General features: G+C 42.3%; 1 protein-coding gene and 1 pseudogene across 1 annotated transcript in view; both read left to right on the top strand.

Annotated features, from left to right (window-relative positions):
• The first annotated feature begins 545 nt into the window (after positions 1–545).
• Positions 546–17,327, top strand: part of Shroom3 (shroom family member 3) — a 172,088-nt gene continuing 155,306 nt past the window's right edge. The window contains exon 1 of the mRNA XM_047566174.1: positions 546–873. The gene's annotated coding sequence lies outside the window, so the exon portion shown is untranslated. The remainder of the gene's footprint in view (positions 874–17,327) is intronic.
• On the top strand, positions 12,347–13,296 carry LOC124994246 (brain protein I3-like; annotated as a pseudogene).

Genomic DNA, 17,327 nt, shown 5'->3' with positions numbered 1-17,327 from the left:
TGTGGCATCTTGTTGGTTTTTTGTTTGTTTGTTTGTTTGTTTTTTCTTTTTTACAAGCAGCATCTTTTAAAATTTTTGTGTGATCTAGGTGGTTTTTTTTTTTTTTAATACAATATTGAATTTCATTGTTGGAAATCATGACTGTAAAAAAGGTCTGTATTTGCTTCTGCTTCCCATTCTCCCAGTTTCTGTAAGCAACAGTTGCTTGCAAAAACCATAGCTAATTAAAAATTGAACTTAATCAGTTGCAAAAATCCTGACCGAAAATTAACAAGGGGAGGGAGGAAGAGCAGAACAAAGAGGCACTGGATGGTTGCCAGTGCTACCTATTCTTTACCTTCACTTTGTCGTCGCAGCACATTGTGGTGTCTGTGCGTCAGAGGACCCTACAGCGACACTTGTCAGGGAGGGAAGGAGAGAGCTTACCAACACCACAAGCTTTCCTTGCCACAGCCTGACAGCCTCTGCAGGGTGCCCTGGAGCCCGGCTGCCTGCGGCCACTGTAGAAACCGGTTCTCAGGTTCTGGCCGAGTGGACTTCCCCTTACATCGGGGGCCAGCTCCTGTCAGGCAGGCTGACCGGTGATTGGCTGGGGAGAGGGCAGTAATTCGAACCGCCTTTTGTACTTGGCTAATCAGGGCAGCGCAGGTTCCGAGGAGAGGTGCTTCAGTGGTGGAAGACACCTGTGTCTTAGGTCTCGCCTTCCCGGGGCTGGTTCTCCGGGATTCTTTCTGCGCCAGGATTGCACCTCTGTGCCACCTTTCCCTTGCCACTGAGCACCCTCGGTGGGCCGGCTTGGCCCATGACATGCTGGACAGAGATAGCTAGCAGAAAACTGAGAACAATGAAATCCTGGGCTTAGACTGCCATCAGGTAAGTTCCTTTTAAACCAATCATTTCTCCATGACGTTTTCTCTACATTCATCTTGACAGAAATGCCAGTAATGGGAAGGTAAACTAAAGTGAGACAGGGAACTTGTTCAGTGCAGGCCTGTGTGGTGAAATCAAGTTCCTCAGCTATTGGGCGTGCTGGCAAACGATACAAAGGAATAAATAAGGATGTAAGCGGGGAGGGGGGACTTGACAAATTATTGTAACCTTTACAGGCACTTAGCACCTCACTGTATACTCCTTATTTGATAAGAACTCAAGTGATAATAAAGTAACTTAATTAATGATAACAAATATGTATATGCTAATTTGTACAATATTAGAAAGTCAGATGGAATGTCTTGACTCCTCCAGTCATGCGACCCCAAGGATTTGTAGTCTAATTTTAATTTCTCATGTGATGTGAAAGCAGCTTTTCTTTTTTCAGGTTTGTTCACCATAGGTGAGTTAGTCAATTCCACTTCAAACGAGGGCTTCTGATTGTATTGGTTGGCTCACCTTGCCCATCTTATGTTTGAGAGAAGGTCAGATTCTAAATGCAAGCCCCTGAATTGGTGCAACAGTTGAGATGCTTAGGAATGTTAAGCTGTCGTTCTGATTAAGCTTACATTCTGCTCTGATTTCATTTTACTTGTAAATTAATTGACAAATACGTCAGGAACTGTCCTATTTTCCAGCTTGGGTTGGTGTTGGAGTACTTGTAATTTGAGGATTTAATAGTCAAAGATGTGTAAAATGTTAGTGGTTTGGGATTGCTATTTTCACCCTGAGGTTTTTTTCATGATGAGGAGGAAGTAATTTTCCCTTGGATTTAATTTTTTTTTTGAATGAAAACATTTTATAAATAGGTGAGATTTTAAAAAAAATAAATCTAAAGAGGTTCCAAGATTATTTTTCCCATTTTATTAGTTTCAAAAGTATAAACACCTTCCTTTCATGAATTCAGTTCCCAGTGATTCTAGTCAAGTAATAAACAGAAATGGAGAAAACAGAGGTGACAGGCATTCAGAAGCCATATACTCAGAATCTAGGTTAATCTTCTGGAAATATGTCATTTATTTCAATGTTCATAGCCATTTGGAATTTTCCATCTTAGCTATTAGCTAAAATGTCTTTATAAACATATTTTTCCTGTAAATCAACATATTAATAATGCTAAATATAGTTGCTAAAAATTACTGCTCCGATGAATAAAGGTACCAGTATTTTGATATTGCCCATCAGGGGAAATGTGATCATCACCCAAGACTATAGTAATTACTATAATATAATATGATATGATATAATATAATATAAAATATAATATAAATGTATATATGTATATATATCTGTGTGTGTGTATATATATATGTATATATATATATATATATATATATATATATATATATAATGGTTGATAATGACTTAAAAATATAGATTGATAGGTAGGTAGAGAAGTAATACTAAGTGAATTTATAAAGGTCAAAAGAGTTAAAGAGACCTGAACATTAAAAGCTAAATAGATATCAAGTGTTTGAAATACGTTTATATTTCAACATTTTACCCTTTGCTTATGATTTACAACCAGAGAATATATAAATAAAAGATAATTTCATGGGTTAAGAATAAGTCATGGGGCTGGGGTTGTGGCTCAGTTGTAGGGCACTTGCCTAGCATGTGTGAGGCACTGGGTTCGAGTTTCAGCACTGCATATAAGTAAATAAAGTCCATTGACAACTAAAAAGTGTTTTTTAAAAAGAATAAGCCATTTTTGAATGGGGAGGAATAAATACAATATTAGCTCTAATTAATATCTTTAAAAGAAATTCACTATCAATAAAAACCCCAGTGTTTTAGAAAGATAAAGAAAGCTAGATGACAAGCTTTATTTCTACTTTATTAATAAGTCACATTAATAAACCCCACATTTCGTATTAAGAGTATGGAAAGTCTCTGTACAAATCCACATTGTGCCAGGTGACGCCCAATATGTAACTCAACACAGTCGTTAGTAACTAGGGTGGACACAGAGGTATTTCATTCCAAGAACAGTATCATTAGAGAGTTAGATTGGAGGGCAGGGGGATTAAATATCTTAAATTTATTGTTGGCCATTTTAAAAGCCTCCCTCTTGGAGCTGTGGAATGCCTGCCAGGCTCTCTCCACAGACCACTGTGTGGAAGGGTTCCTTCTGGTGCTGGGGACAGCACACAATGGGGCACAGTAGGGCTGCCCAGTCTACCCCTTTCATACCCCAGTGGTTGCACTTGGAAGGTTCAGCTCTGCAGGTGGAAGGCTGCTAGCATCAGATGTCTCTCCCTCCCTCCCTTAGAAGCTGCACAGCTGGGCAAGGACCTTCCTTCTCAATGTGCTCTGGCCATAGTCATCAGATGAGCAAAGTGGGGTTCAGTAATCCTAGACACCTGAGAACAGGGAGCAGCATCCTCACCATCACCCCTCTATAGATGACTTCATTAAAACGTCCCTGGTTGATAGGAAAAAGTTAGTACTTTCTGTGAGGCCATACCTCTAAAGGCATGTTTTTTAAAAAAACAAAACCCACAGCAATTCAGATGGCCACATTTTTGAGACAAGTGGGAAACTACACCACAGGACCTACAGGAGATTTTAGAAGGCAAGAACCTGAGCAGTCTCCACTCATTTTTTTGCTTAGTTGGACAGACAGGGCTAAAAAAATCATGATAGTGGCAGAGTGGTATTTGTGGCATATCATCTAATCCTATTCATAGAAAAGCTGTCCATGGCCTTGTAGGAACTGCAGATGGTAGGAGAGCCATGCTGATGCTGTTCCTCAAGTGATCAGGAGAGCTGGCGGCCAGTACTTAAGGAGGACTTTGCTTCTGTACTCCAGGCCTGGTTCCAAATTGAAAACTTGGGATGGAATGTAAATGAGCCCCACCCTGATAAGCTAGGGCTGTTTAGAGCTGCTTGCCTGTTTTTTTTTTTTTTTTTTTTTTTTTCCCTAAGTATCAAACTCCTCAGTGAGCAATCAGGTTACAAGGGGACCCTCCTTACCAACATCTGGGGCCAGCCCAGCCTCGCGGGAGTGGTGGTCTTGGCAATGAGACACCAAGGTAAGGTGGGTCTTCAAGTTCCACCCTTATCTTTCCTCTCAAAGCAGTGGAGATCTTAGTGACCTTACATTTATGCCCTGATGGTTCACTTGTTTATTAATCCTGGCCCACTGATTCCACCATCTGATGCCATCATTATCCTAGTTTGGGAAACAGAGAAAAGGGCTGAAGCAGGATGATTTGTTCATCAGCACCAAGAAGTTAGTGAGAAGTGAGAAACTCGAATGCCAACCAGTTCTTCCGTTTTGTCTTTCTGTTGAAAGGGGAAACTTTCCCCCCAGCAATTCTGTCTGGGCACTAAAATTGCTTCAGGCCAAAAGTATTCTGGCACTCTTAGGAGGATTCCTCTGCACCTGGGAGGGAGTCAGAGGCTTAAAGACAATGAAATGAAGCCGGGCAGGGTGGGGCATGCCTGTAATCCCCGCAACTCAGGTGACAGGAGGATCACAATGTTCGAGGCCAGCCTCGGTAATTTAGCGAGACTAGGTTTCAAGCGTTTTTTAAAAAGGGGTGTGGGTGCAGCTCAGAGGTAGAATGATCCTGGGTTCAATCCCCAGTACCACCCCCCCCCCAAAAAAAAAAGACAATTCAATGAATCAGGCATAGAGTGATCTGTACAAATGGGTGCGTGCACCCTCTGTGCACCCTCGTACACGCCCACCTGCCCACTAGAACCACCCAGACACCCAGTGTTTGGTAAAGTTTGCTGGAAGCCTCAACTGAGAAAGACCGCCCCTCTCCACTGTGACCTTTTCCTGGAGAGTCCTGATCATTTCATTTATAACAAATTTCAACCCAGGCCCCTTGACAGGGGAGGGCAGCTGGTCTGAAGGTGGCTGGCCCGCTTTGCCTCCGAAGGTATTTCAGGAATGTTAATGGTATGCCTGAGTGGAGGGCTTCACAGCTCCTAGCTCTGGCCTGAGAACTGTTCCTGCAGCCATCTGTTGTGGCCCGGGAAGTCTCATAGCAACGGGCGTCTCAAGAATGGAGCCCTTTTTTAAAAAAATTAAAATTAACTAACACAAAACCAAAAAACTGCTCCACTGCGCAAGAAGAATCAGGACAGGATTCAGATTCTTTGTACAGAGGGATGAGCTTTTAAGGAAGAAAAAGCCCCTGCATCTTTAATTCCTGTTCTTTAAATGAGCAATTTGTACTTGATGTTGAGGTCTTAATTCCCGCCCCCACCCTGCCACCCGCAGGGTAGAATTCTTTTTTCCTAGAGAAGAATGGAGGTGAAAACAAGTTTCCAAAGCTTTGGGCAAAATAATTGGCAAAAATATGGTTAAGAAAAAAGTGGTCAGGATTTTGAGATTTTCCTGGTATTTGGTGCTCTTAGCGATCCTGTTAGTCCCTGCATTTTTTTCCCTAGTATAATACTGTGAGCTTTATAAGCCAGGCTGTTTAGTTAATGAAATGATTTTTAGACAAAGACACTAGTTTTTACTGTGACCGTACATGCACTCCTGTATGAATCTCTTGAGTCTGGGCAACAATAGGTCTCAGAAGAAGAGGGAGAGGAAGTAATATTTGTAGTTTTATATTTTTTAATTGTTGAGTATTAAAGTAACCATTTACAAAAACTGAGGTCATTTCCCTGGATAGTAAAAACTTGAAAATGATAAACACCTGAAGCCTGTGCAGGCAACCAGATGGAGACTGAAGAATTAGATTCCATTTCACATTCTGCTATTTACCGGGCTATTCTAGGAAGGTATACAACCTCTCAGAGGGCCCTTCCTCATCTGCAAATTGGATTTCTGCGTTATTATGAAGATTAAATATAATCACATAAAAGGAACTCAGAAACAATCCTGGAATCTGAATAGCATCTATAGAGGAAGGTTCTATGCAGTCATTCTTGTTCAACTCTGGGGAAACATTTTCCTGAGAACTTTTGCATTTCCTTCATTTTTTAGTTTGGGACATTTTCCCCAAGTCTCATGAAATAAAATTTCCCAGTGTCACAAACTATTCCAAGTGATTTAGCCTAGACATGTGTAGTTCCTGGACTTAGGACACGTTTGGAATCTCCTCCGTATTTTTTTTTTAGTTGCAGGTGGACACAATACCTTTATTTTATTTTTATGTGGCGCTGAGGGTGGAACCCAGGACCTCATGCATATTAGGCGTATCTTTGACGGCTAATGTGTGTTGCTGTTCATGTAGTTCTCAGGTCTCATGTACTCTCTCTGATGGTCCAAGGTAATGCCACCAACCCCAGGAAGAGGATATGCACTGAGTTTGTCTTCTGGAATGTGAATTCCTAGTGGAGTCTTTCTATGAAAGTCATGACCACTTACCTTCTGTGTGCCCACTGCCTCACACGTAAAATTTAACCAACAAATATTTATGGAGGGGCTACTATGTGCCAGGTGTGTTTCTAGGTACTGGATTTAGAGCCGTGAACAAAAGTAAACAAAAATCCTGGCATACTTTCCAGTTAAGGGACACAGACAATGAACTGAAAAGTCACTTGGTTAGGAAATAACTTCTATAGAAAAACAAGCAAAAGGGTTATTGCATTTTTCCAAAGGACAGTGGGAGAAGGACTCACTGGTTACCTGTGGAGCCCTGTGGGAGGAGAGGATGGCATGTGCAAAGACCCGGAGGGGGAAGTGTTTGTGGAAGAGCTGTGAGGCCAGTGTAGCTAATCGGAGCAAAAATTAGAGCAGGCCAGCCATTCAGGGCCTTCCTGGCCACTGAAAGGCTTTTGGCTTTTTCTCTGAAAGTATCCTATGAAAACTGAGAGAGATGTTGTGAGGATTTAATGAAACAAATTTGTGCAAACCTTTAGCAGAGTGCCTAGCACTAAGAAAACCTTCCATACTTGTTAGCTATTGTCTGTTCATTACCACCACTACTGAGGGTTTAGGATAGAACAGTGAGCACACAGCACAGAGCCGTGGTCTATTTAAAATGCATGCTTTTGCCATTGGGAATGTTCCAGGAGGAGCTGGTCATCAGTGGTCAGAGGGTTACCAAGCAATTGGATGAGAGTTTGATTTTTAAGATCCTTTCTAAATTTATGATTCTGCTGTCTTCTAATTGTTCCCTGTAAAAACCAAACTCCCAGCCTTGGCCTTTTAAGTATTCATTTCTATTGACTCATCAGGTCCCAGACTACATCTTTGCACTTACACAGGGGGAAAACTGAAAAACTGACCTTGTTTTAGTTAAACCGTTGCTTCTATTATGAAAGTACAAAGTTCATACTCTTCAGGGACAGGTGTATTCTGAGACATTTGGTTCCAATTTCAGCAACAAAAGTCCTGTTGGATTCCACTGAATTTACGTGATACCTCAGTGTACTTATGGGTGAGCTTGGATATCAGTTCCCCTGTCTAGGCCAACAGGACTTGAGGTTGAGAGGAGCCTACTGCAGGGTTAAGAAGACAAGGGGTCAATGTGGTTTCCTTCTCCCCAGAGTCTACAAGCAAGATTGCCTTTCAGGGGCTCTTCAAGGACCTCTCTCAAAATAATCTTCCTGGACTCCTCCCTTTGTCCAGATTCTTTCCTCCTGGGACCTTGGAGGATTTGGTCTTAACTCTGTCAAGTGATGGTGAGCTCAGGAACTAGGGGAATTGAGGGAGTTCTTTTCTCCAGGCATATTTGGAGTCAGGTGTATTCTTATTTTGGAGCCAGGATAAATTCTCAATAAATGTAAACGTCTATTTAAAAATGTTCTCCCTCCCTGAAAATGTTCCAGGAGAGGATGGGTTATCAATCTCCGGGGGTTCTCAGACATTTGGATCAGAGCTTGACTTCCAAGACCCCTTCCAAATTTGTGGTTCCGACTTGGTTCTGACTTCTAAGATCTGCTTATCAAGAACTAAATTCCCCTGGAAAAGTCACCTTAAATTCTCTTTAACCGACACATTATTTGGGGGTTTCTGAGAGCAAAAAGTCAACCCTCTGTGGCAGTGGGGTGGTGACCATAAGAGTCATCCTCCTGTGTCTCCAAGGCCCTGGAGCCTGGATCCCCCCCATTCCCCCCAACACTGACAATGCTGTGTGCCTCTTTGCAGATTTTGAGGTTCACATGTTGTCATATCACTGCTGCTTGCTGCTCAGGTACCATCTGTATACAGAGTTGGTTGGAGCTCCTTTTTTCTTTTGAGCAAATGTTTATACAGCACTTACCACATTCTAAATGTTACTTAGATGAAAAATGTGCTTTTCAATTGTCTGACCTTTTACTTATGAAATGCTAGTTCTCATAACAGCCCAAGACAAAGTGACAACTTTTACCTCCATTTTACAGGTTAAACAATTGAGAGACATTGTAAGTAACTAACCCAAGGTCAGACAGTGGCAGACTGGGATTCGTACCCAGGCTGTCACCAGCTACAGGGCCAGTGCTCTAACTGCTCTGTTGGATTTGCCCACAGAATGTTTAATCTAGTCCTGTGCACATACCCCAGCCCCCACTTTTCTTTTGATGGTAATAGGGATTGCACCAGGGCCTTGTGCATGCCAAGCAAGTGCCCTACTACTGACTACTCCCCCAACCCCTCTGCACTTTTTATTTGTTGTATCTCTCTTGTTGATATAGAAAAAAGTCATATGGCATATCATTACATTTTATTGCCCTCAACGAGGGCAGAGAACGTAAGCTGTTGATACCCAGGGCCTAGCGTAGCATACAGATACTCAAATATTTGTTGAATGAGTGAGGGAGCGAGGGTGTGACATGAATAAACAGTCGTGAGGCCATAGAAATGCTTTGCTAGTCTTGAAAGTCACAGAGACATATGTGATTGCTGGATGCCACTTATGTGAAAACCTTAACCTTGAAAAGTTAATAAATAAATAAAATTAGAGGTGGGGATATAATGGACAGTTAGTTGAACCAGTGTCGATCATTTCATCCCTGCAGTGTGCGCCTTGATGTTTTAGTTAATAAATCACATCACACTAGAAGTAGTACCCCAAACGACCCGTGTCACACTCACTCCTGTCATGTTACAATGAAGGAATGAAGAAAATGGAAGCATAGGAACACCAGGAATTCCACTGAACGGGGCTTTCGTGTGTGGTTTGGATTCAGTGCAATTAACACATGCAGACTGAGACTCACAGATCTGTCGTGGGGTGAAGGAGGAATGGCTGGGCCCGCCCAGTGCCAGTGTCTGAGGGAATATTTGGGTTCAAAGAACATAGGCCCACTCAGACCAGGTGAACTTTGGGGTTCACCTGGTGGTTAAGAGTTCTGGAATCAGAAGGCCTGGGTTTGGACTCTACTTTGGCCTTGCTGAATCTGTGACATTGGATAAATTACTTGATATCTCTAGAACTTGTTTACCTATCTAAAAAGCAGGAAATAATCAAAGTGTTTACCTAGTGGGTTCTTGTGTTAGATTAAGTGAGGAGATATATTTAAAGTACTTGGAATATTGCCTGACCTATAGTAGCGACTCAATAACTATCAGCCTTTATAATTATTTAGAAAATTGGTATCTAGTCACTTTCTCTTAGAATTGCATAGTTGCTCATTTTAGTTGACTTTGAACAGTGGGTCTATTACCCTCCTTGCAGACTGGCTTCCTGGAAGACATGGTGCCAGGGTTCATTCAATGGCATAGATTTGCCATGAAGGCTGCAGGTTTGTTTATATTTATATTCTCCCATCTTTGGATGTTGACTTTGATCCTCAGGTTTACTCCTCTTAATCACAAGATGGTTGCTCCAACTCCCTCCAGGCTTCACGTCCTCATACAGCCTTATCTAAGGAAGGAAAGGCGTTCCAATTTTTAAATATTGTATCAATAATAAGGAAAGTGGGCGGGGGGAAGATGTAGCTCAATGGTAGAGCACTTGCTGGCATGAATGAGGCCCAGGGTTTGATCCCCAGCACTGAGAGGGTGGGGGGAAGGAAAAGGAAAGAATGATAAGCACTTTTAAAATAACCTACCTGCATACTTTGCTTTGAGTCAGATCTTTTTTACCTAGGGTTCTGTCCTATATCCGTGCCTACACTAGTAACTGGAGGGATTCAGATTGCCATGACTGGTGAAGATTAAGCATGATTAATTTCTTGGGGTCATGGAAGGATCCACCTTTCTTAGCATATAGCCATGTGGTACTACAATAGAATCAGAATTATATTTGTGAGGGAAAAGGGAACGGTGGCCATTGAGTACTTGATCCTAAGGGCCTATCTTACATGAGCAAGTGTCTAAGGCCAGGCAAACCAGAGTCCTTCCCTAGAACTTTTTTTTTTTTTTTTTTTTTTGTGGTGCTGGGGATTTGAACCCAGGGCCTTAGTGCATGTGAGGCAAGCACTCTACCAACTGAGAGCTATATCCCCAGCCCTCCTAGAACTTTTAAATCTATTATATTCTGAGCTCAACCAGGTATGGTAGTACACACCTATAATCCCAAAATATTCAGGAGACTGAGGCAGGAAGATGGAAAATTCAAGGCCAGCCTAGGCAACAGCCAGACCCTGTCTCAAAATAAAAACTTTTAGAAAGGGGCCTGGGTTTGTAGCTCAGTGGTAAAGTGCTCCTGGGTTCAATCCGCAGTATTGAAAAGAGAGGCAGCGGTGAGGAGGCAGATTTCTTTCCTCTGAAGTTGTTAATCAGGGATGAAATAAACCTGCAGTTCCCACTCTGTGGTTGTTTTCTGTGTGTGTCTCACACCCAACACATTGAATTCTTTTTGGGTAGATAAAAGTGAGGTGTGTCTGTGTATATATGTGTCTCTCATTTTTTCACTAATAGGTATACATATCTAGATATTATGATATCTATATCTACATATATCTAGGAGGTAAGTCTTTAAAAATATATATATGGTGGGCGGGGAACCCAAGTAATAGTGCCCAAAGGGGTGGGAAAGAAGGAGAACCTGACAGTATTTTTCATTCCTGGAGGCCATCTCCTTCCCCGGCCTTCACAAGACATTTTCTGTTTTGCTTTTCAATTTCTTTGTGAGTTCAGTGTCACTGGTATAATTTGCAATAATAAAAACAAAATATGGTTGGATAATTTCTTTTTGGGGGCACTAGGGATTGAACCCAAGGATGCTTGAGCACTGAGTCACATCTCCAGGACTCCAGCCCCCCCAGCCCCAGCCCTTTTTCTTTTTTTTAAATTTGGAAACAGCATCTCTTTAAGTTGCTTAGGGCCTTGCTAAGTTGCTGAGACTAGCTTTGAACTTGCAATCCTCTTGCCTCAACCTCCCAAGCAACTGGGATTACAGGTATGCACCATCGCAACCGGCTAGTTGGATAATTTCCTTACTGACTCTGGGATTCTGTCTTCCCACATCCGTTGGCATGTGGCTCTGCTCTCTGTGGAGGTGCCCAGGTCTCTCCTCCATGTGTGCTCACAGCTCTAGAGCCTTCACCTGGCTGACGCAGCCTGGGTCCCAATGGCAGCAGTCTGCATGGCTCTGCTCATAGCCCAGGTAGAGCTGGGCCAGCCTGGCTCCTTCAGCAGGGGCTTCGTCGGGACTATGATCTGCTAGAACATATGTGAATAATGGACAGGAACTTCTGTCTCTAATACAGATGTGCAGTATCTGCCCAGCCCTTCCTAAAATGATAGTGTAAAAGGCCATACAATTGAAAAGCACATTTTTCATTAGTACCATGATAAATTTGCATATATACAAGTGCCTTTGACAGGGAGTTAAAATTTGGTGCCACCACTCCCTTCAGTCGATTTAAATAGGAGAAGAGAATTCAGGATTTGCTTGGGTAGGAAGTTAGTGAAGGATTTGAGAAGTGACTAGGAGAGCTGAGTAGAGTCATGAATGAAACCAGTGTGGCTGTCAGGTCACTTGTACTCATGAGAAAAATTCCACAGGTGAACGTGGAAGACTAAAATCTGTGGTTTAGGAAGCATGAATAGGTCTTTTTAAATTATTATTATTATTCACTTTTACTTTTTTATCATGAGAACATCCAAAGTTTTGTGAAATTAGAAAGTACCACAAATTCTGTGCACCCTCCACCCAGGAGGATAGCTCGTGTTAAGTAGAACAAGACAAGGAGGAGGGAGGTGAAAGAATCCAGTGAGGGGCAAAATACTCAGACAGATGTATTAGTGAACTTGTCAGGAGGGGACAGGAAGTTGAAATCCAAGATGTTTGTTCTCCTTAATCATAGGTTAATGAAATAATTGCTAAATGAGATCTGGCTTCTAGCTATTTGAGTAGGGATTATGTAATTTGAGGAAGCAGACCTCATGGCCTAATCTCCAAATTGCTCTGTGGTGGGGGCTGAAAGGCCCCCATCCTACGTGGTGACAAGGCTGAGAAAGCAAGAGGCGGTATTCATTTGGCATTTGGCAACTATTTATTATACTCTTCCAGGCACTGTGCTAGGCTGTATAGGCATTCAGATCTGGAAACAAGTTCCTTGCTCTCGGAAAATGGAGCATCCGGTGGGCGGAATAGATGAGAAAATCTGTGATTATAACAGACACCAAATGAAAAGGCGAGGGCTGGGGATGTAGCTCAGCGGTAAAGTGCATGATGAGCATGCGTGAAGTCCTGGGTTCCATCCCCAGCTCTGCAGGGAAAGGGGGAGGGCTTCCTGTAGGAGGATGATTGTCTTGATTTCTGGAAGGATAAGTAGGAGTTAGGTGATGGCTATAGTGATGAAGGCATTGCACGAAGTAAACACTTTGTGCAGAGGCAGAGAGGCACTTAATGAGAACCTCAGGCCAGGGCTGCAAAGCCTTTGCTGCATTTGTGCTAGAAGACAGTGTGAACCTAGCCAGGAAGCAGGATGCAGGGCCTGAAATCCAGGCTGGACTTTGCTTGCTGGTGCAGCTGCATCCACTAGAAAAAAAGGTGTCTTTCTAATTTGTACAGGTGTCACATGGGCTGGGGGTAGCCCTGCCTGAGTGGATTTGGTCTTCTTTGACTAAAGAGTGTATGTGAAGGCTGGGCCCAGTGAGCCCACCGCGCTGGAGGAGGCGGGCGCAGGCCGGGCCGCCCTGGACCACAAGCCACTGCTGCAAGAGTAGCCTCCCGCCTACAACCTGGAGGCCGATGCGGGCAACTTTGTGTGCAGCCGGCTCGGCTCTGGCGCCATCCCCGCGGTGCCCCCACTGCTGCCCTACCCCTACCTCATCACAGGGATACCCACCCACCTCCCCAGGGTCTACAGCATCCAGAGTTGAACAGTCACCGGTGCCCTGCCAACTCGATCGTCGTCGGAGGCTGCCAGGTGTGCAGAGTCCGGGTCCTGGAGGACAAGGACAGCTTCACATTCCTGGGCATCTCCCTGGCCATCATCTTGTTTCCCTCCGGGTTCATCTGCTGTTTTGCCTTGAGAAAGCGAAAATGTCCCAACTGTGGAGCAACCTTTACTTAAAGGGAACAAAACACCTGGCTTTCCTACATCTAACTCTTTTCTAATGTGAATGTTGTGTATAATAGTTTTATTTGATTAAGCTTCAAATAAAGCTGTTTTGTAAAGTGAAGTGGGATAGACATGGCATGTGCCAGCCAGGGCTTGGCAGAGTGTGGAAGGCAGCGACCCTGCTCCCAAGGTGAATGACAACTCAAGAAAGCATTGCTTTTATTTTTTGCAGTCTTCAATTTAAGAAAGGTGAGGAACACTGTTTTAAATAATTGAGATTCATACCATTGGGGGGGGAAAAATAGTATATGTGAGAAGGCTCATGAGTTTGAGCAGGACCCAAAAGTTGATGAAGAGTTAATGAAGAATCGAAAAGGCAGAGCTGTGATAAAATCAGACCAGGGTTAAAGAAAGGCCATTCGGATGTATTTTGGAAGGCAGTCTTGAAGATGGCAAATCTGGAGGAAAAGAAACTCCCAAGGGCAGACTGATCAGATGAGGAATAATGAGGGCCCGGCCTGTGGCTATGGGTGGGGGCAGCAGCGCATTTGGTATCTAGAAGTGGCCTGGGTAGACTTGGTGGCAGGCTGGCTGCCTGGGTGAGGGGAGCAAAGATGACCTGTGGCCTTTTAGCTTCAGCTGCTCAGTGAAGGTTATCTCTGTCCAGCAAGGACTGATAAGCCCAGGAACTTTGACATAATATGTGGTAAGGTGCTAACTGTTGAATAATAATAAAAAAGCTCCTTATATAAGTGTTGTGGTTAAAGATTAAAAAGAAGGCTTCAATAATAGCTTTTGAGGCAGAAGAAAAACACCCTGGTCTTGGGTTGTAGCCCTTCAGAGAATGACCAATTGTTACAGAAGGAAATCATAGCTGTGTTTTGGGTTAGGATTTCTTTCAAGTATAGCAAAACCCCCAGCAAAAAATCAGGCCACTCAAGATAGGACATAAAACAATGCCTAGCCATAGATGACTAGTTTGTTACCTCTATTCTTTCTTTTACAAGTGAAATGAGCCTGGGCACAGTGGCACACGCCTGTAATTCCAACTACTTGGGAGTGTGAGGCAGGAGGATTGCCAGTTCAAGTTCAGCCTAGACAACTAACAAGACTTTGTCTCAAAATAAAATAAAAAGAGCTGGGTATATAACTCTGGTAGAATACTCACCTCGCATGCGCAAAGCCCTGGATTCAATCCCCCAGGACCCCCCAAACACACACACAACTTGAAGAATAAAACTATATAAATCTAGAATATCCCAAATCCTTTCTTCATTATCTTTGGAGAAAGCAGTGTTTTGTTTTGTTTGCGTCTGGTAGTGGACACATTAACAGCATTCTTCCTGTGACCCTGTGCTTGTCAAGATGGTTAATAGTTTGTGGTTTGAATTCCAAGTTTGTCACCTTCTATCATTTTGGGAAGAATACTTACCTCTATGAACCTCATCTGTAAAATGGGGATATACATGGCGTACCCCATGGAGCTCCTGGAGGGTTAAGGGATAAAGAAAGTGGAGTGTTTGGCATAGGTTGGCCTATTGGTCATAAGTGGTGGAGGTAGACACAGTCATTGTTGCTGTTATTCTTGTTATTAATGCCAAGTTCAGATATCAGGAAAGGAAAGAGTTTGCATTTTTGGCCTTTGGTTATTCCTTAGGCCCACATCTATTAGATGGCAGCTATATACCATGTTGCTGCTTTTGCGGGTTGGCCCAAGGACGAGGAGTTCATGTTGCATGAGTCACAAGAGCATATTGAGTACACCCCATCCTCCTTCCTGATGTGCCTCGAGGTAATGCACTGATTACTCTTGGTATGGAGAAGAATATCATTAGACTGTAGAAACCTCTGGAAAGAAAGCAGAAGACTATGGTGCTCTTGATTTTCACATGACTGAAATGTTTTTTTCTAGGACATGAGGCTCCTGAAATTACACTAGATATTGCTTTAATAATTTAACATAGAATATTTATTGTAAACTACCAGCCTGTGGCTTGAGCAGCTGAAAGTACCCAAAGAAAAAGTGCTTTGACTTTCTTATCAAGAAACGGCTCTGATATAACTCAGTGAGTGTAACTGTGGTCATCGTTCTGGAATGTCCCCTAATGGTGTTGCCAGTTTTCTTTGCCCAATAGGTATGATATGAAAAATTTTACAAATGTTCCCATTTTATGTTTTCACAAATGAATAATACTTTTATGCTGCACTGTAACTGGAAACAAATTAGTATGCTTCCATCTCACCTATAATAAAGAAGTAGTAAGAATTCAGGAGGTAATACGTTAGAGTGGCTGGCATAAGAACTACATGTTTAAGTTTTAAGTAGTATTATTTTTTTAATTATTAAAATCTTTTTTATTTTTACAGACTGCAAGTAGTATTATTTTTGATTACCACCCAATCTTCAGGAAGCAACCACCTATTCTCAGAAATCAGACTAGGAAAAGTGGAAAATCTGTATTTTTATGTTATTCTACATCTGTTCGAGAAGGAAGAAAAAAAAATTTAAGTGTTTAAAATTAGCCAACCATGACAAGTTTGCCATAAAAGAGAAAGCAGAAAATTCAGTGTCAGTTAAAATTTTAAACGAGTTCCCAGTTAGAGGTGAATTTTCCTGAAGGAACATTTAACAATGCCTGGAGACCTTTTTGGTTGACACAACTGTTGGGGTGAGGGTCCTGCTGCTGACATCTAGTGGGTAGAGGTCAGGATGCTGGTTAACATCCTAAAAACACTGGATGGTTCCCATGACAAAGAATTATCTGGCTCACAATGTCAGCAGTGCCAAGGTGGAGAAACACTGAGGTCAAAGATGGCTGTTGGGAAAAACAGGTGGTTATGAGCCAGCACTGGAGTCTCTTTCAGCAAGAAATTAGCCCCCCCATTGTTTTCTGAGAATTGAAATTATTTTCCTCAGACTACATAGGGCAAAATCTCCTCTAGCTTCTTACAGGTTTAGTCTGGGCTTTCTTCTTTAAACTTAACTCTCAAATTATCAAAAACAAATCAAGCCAGGAACTTGGGAGACCGTGGGTGGGGAGTAGGCCTGCGTCAGATCCACTCAGGGATTCACTGACCGGCTCCTTAGTTGATCACCCTGTGCACACGCAGCTGTTCTGCAGTGATAAAGGGAGCAGAAGGAAGAGGCTGGGTGGGGACATGCCTCCACATTTCAACACTCCTTCAAGGAAAAGGAAAGTTAACTTTTCAAATACTTGCCAAGTATGAAGCTATCCAGGGCGATTGCAGAATCTTTCTTTCCATCTTTCTTCTTTGTCTTCCTTGATTTAATTCAGAAGCCATTTACTCAATATTTATCATCTCAGTTCTTCTGGTAATTGCTTCTCATGCTACAAAAACTTAAGGATTTTAAAAATAACTATAAGAAACCTACAAAGTCGTATCAATAATCACCTATCTGAAAAAAGAGAAAGACAGAAATGTTGAACAAAGGAAAGATTTCTCCCCAAGATTTTATATCTTACAAATTACCAAATAAATCCACATTTTACTTTTCATTTTTCTTTACTGAAAATTGTAAAAATATACAAATTCATAATAAATGACTGCTGTAGCCATATGTTCATTTTCGTGTTTTTCCCCCCAGTAGAAAGGCTTTGCACCAGATGTGGTAGTGTACACCTGTAATCCCAGAGGTCCCCCCGGTTGAGGCAGGAGGATCATGAGTTCAAAGTCAGCCTCAGCAACTTATTGAGACCCTGTCTCTAAATAAAATATAAAAAGGGCTGGGGATGTGGCTCAGTGGTTGAGTGCCCCTGGGTTCAATCCCCAGTATTTTAAAAAAAGGAAAAAAAAAAAGGCTTTACTTTCTGAAAAAATACCCAGATCTGGGGCTTACTAGTGGAAGCATATTGGTGCATAGTAGGCAAAATAAAATTTAATTACAGTAAATAATTTTTAAAGGTGAAAAGCACATACCTTTTATTAATACTTACATACTTTGGGACTCATAGAAAATAGATTGGTCAGAATCAAATTAGACTCAGGGCTTGTTTACCCACAAAGGAAATAAGGAGAAAGGG

The sequence above is a fragment of the Sciurus carolinensis genome, chromosome 10 (genome assembly GCF_902686445.1).
Source record: "Sciurus carolinensis chromosome 10, mSciCar1.2, whole genome shotgun sequence".
Classification (NCBI taxonomy): domain Eukaryota; kingdom Metazoa; phylum Chordata; class Mammalia; order Rodentia; family Sciuridae; genus Sciurus; species Sciurus carolinensis.
This window is presented reverse-complemented; position numbering and strand designations above follow the sequence as displayed.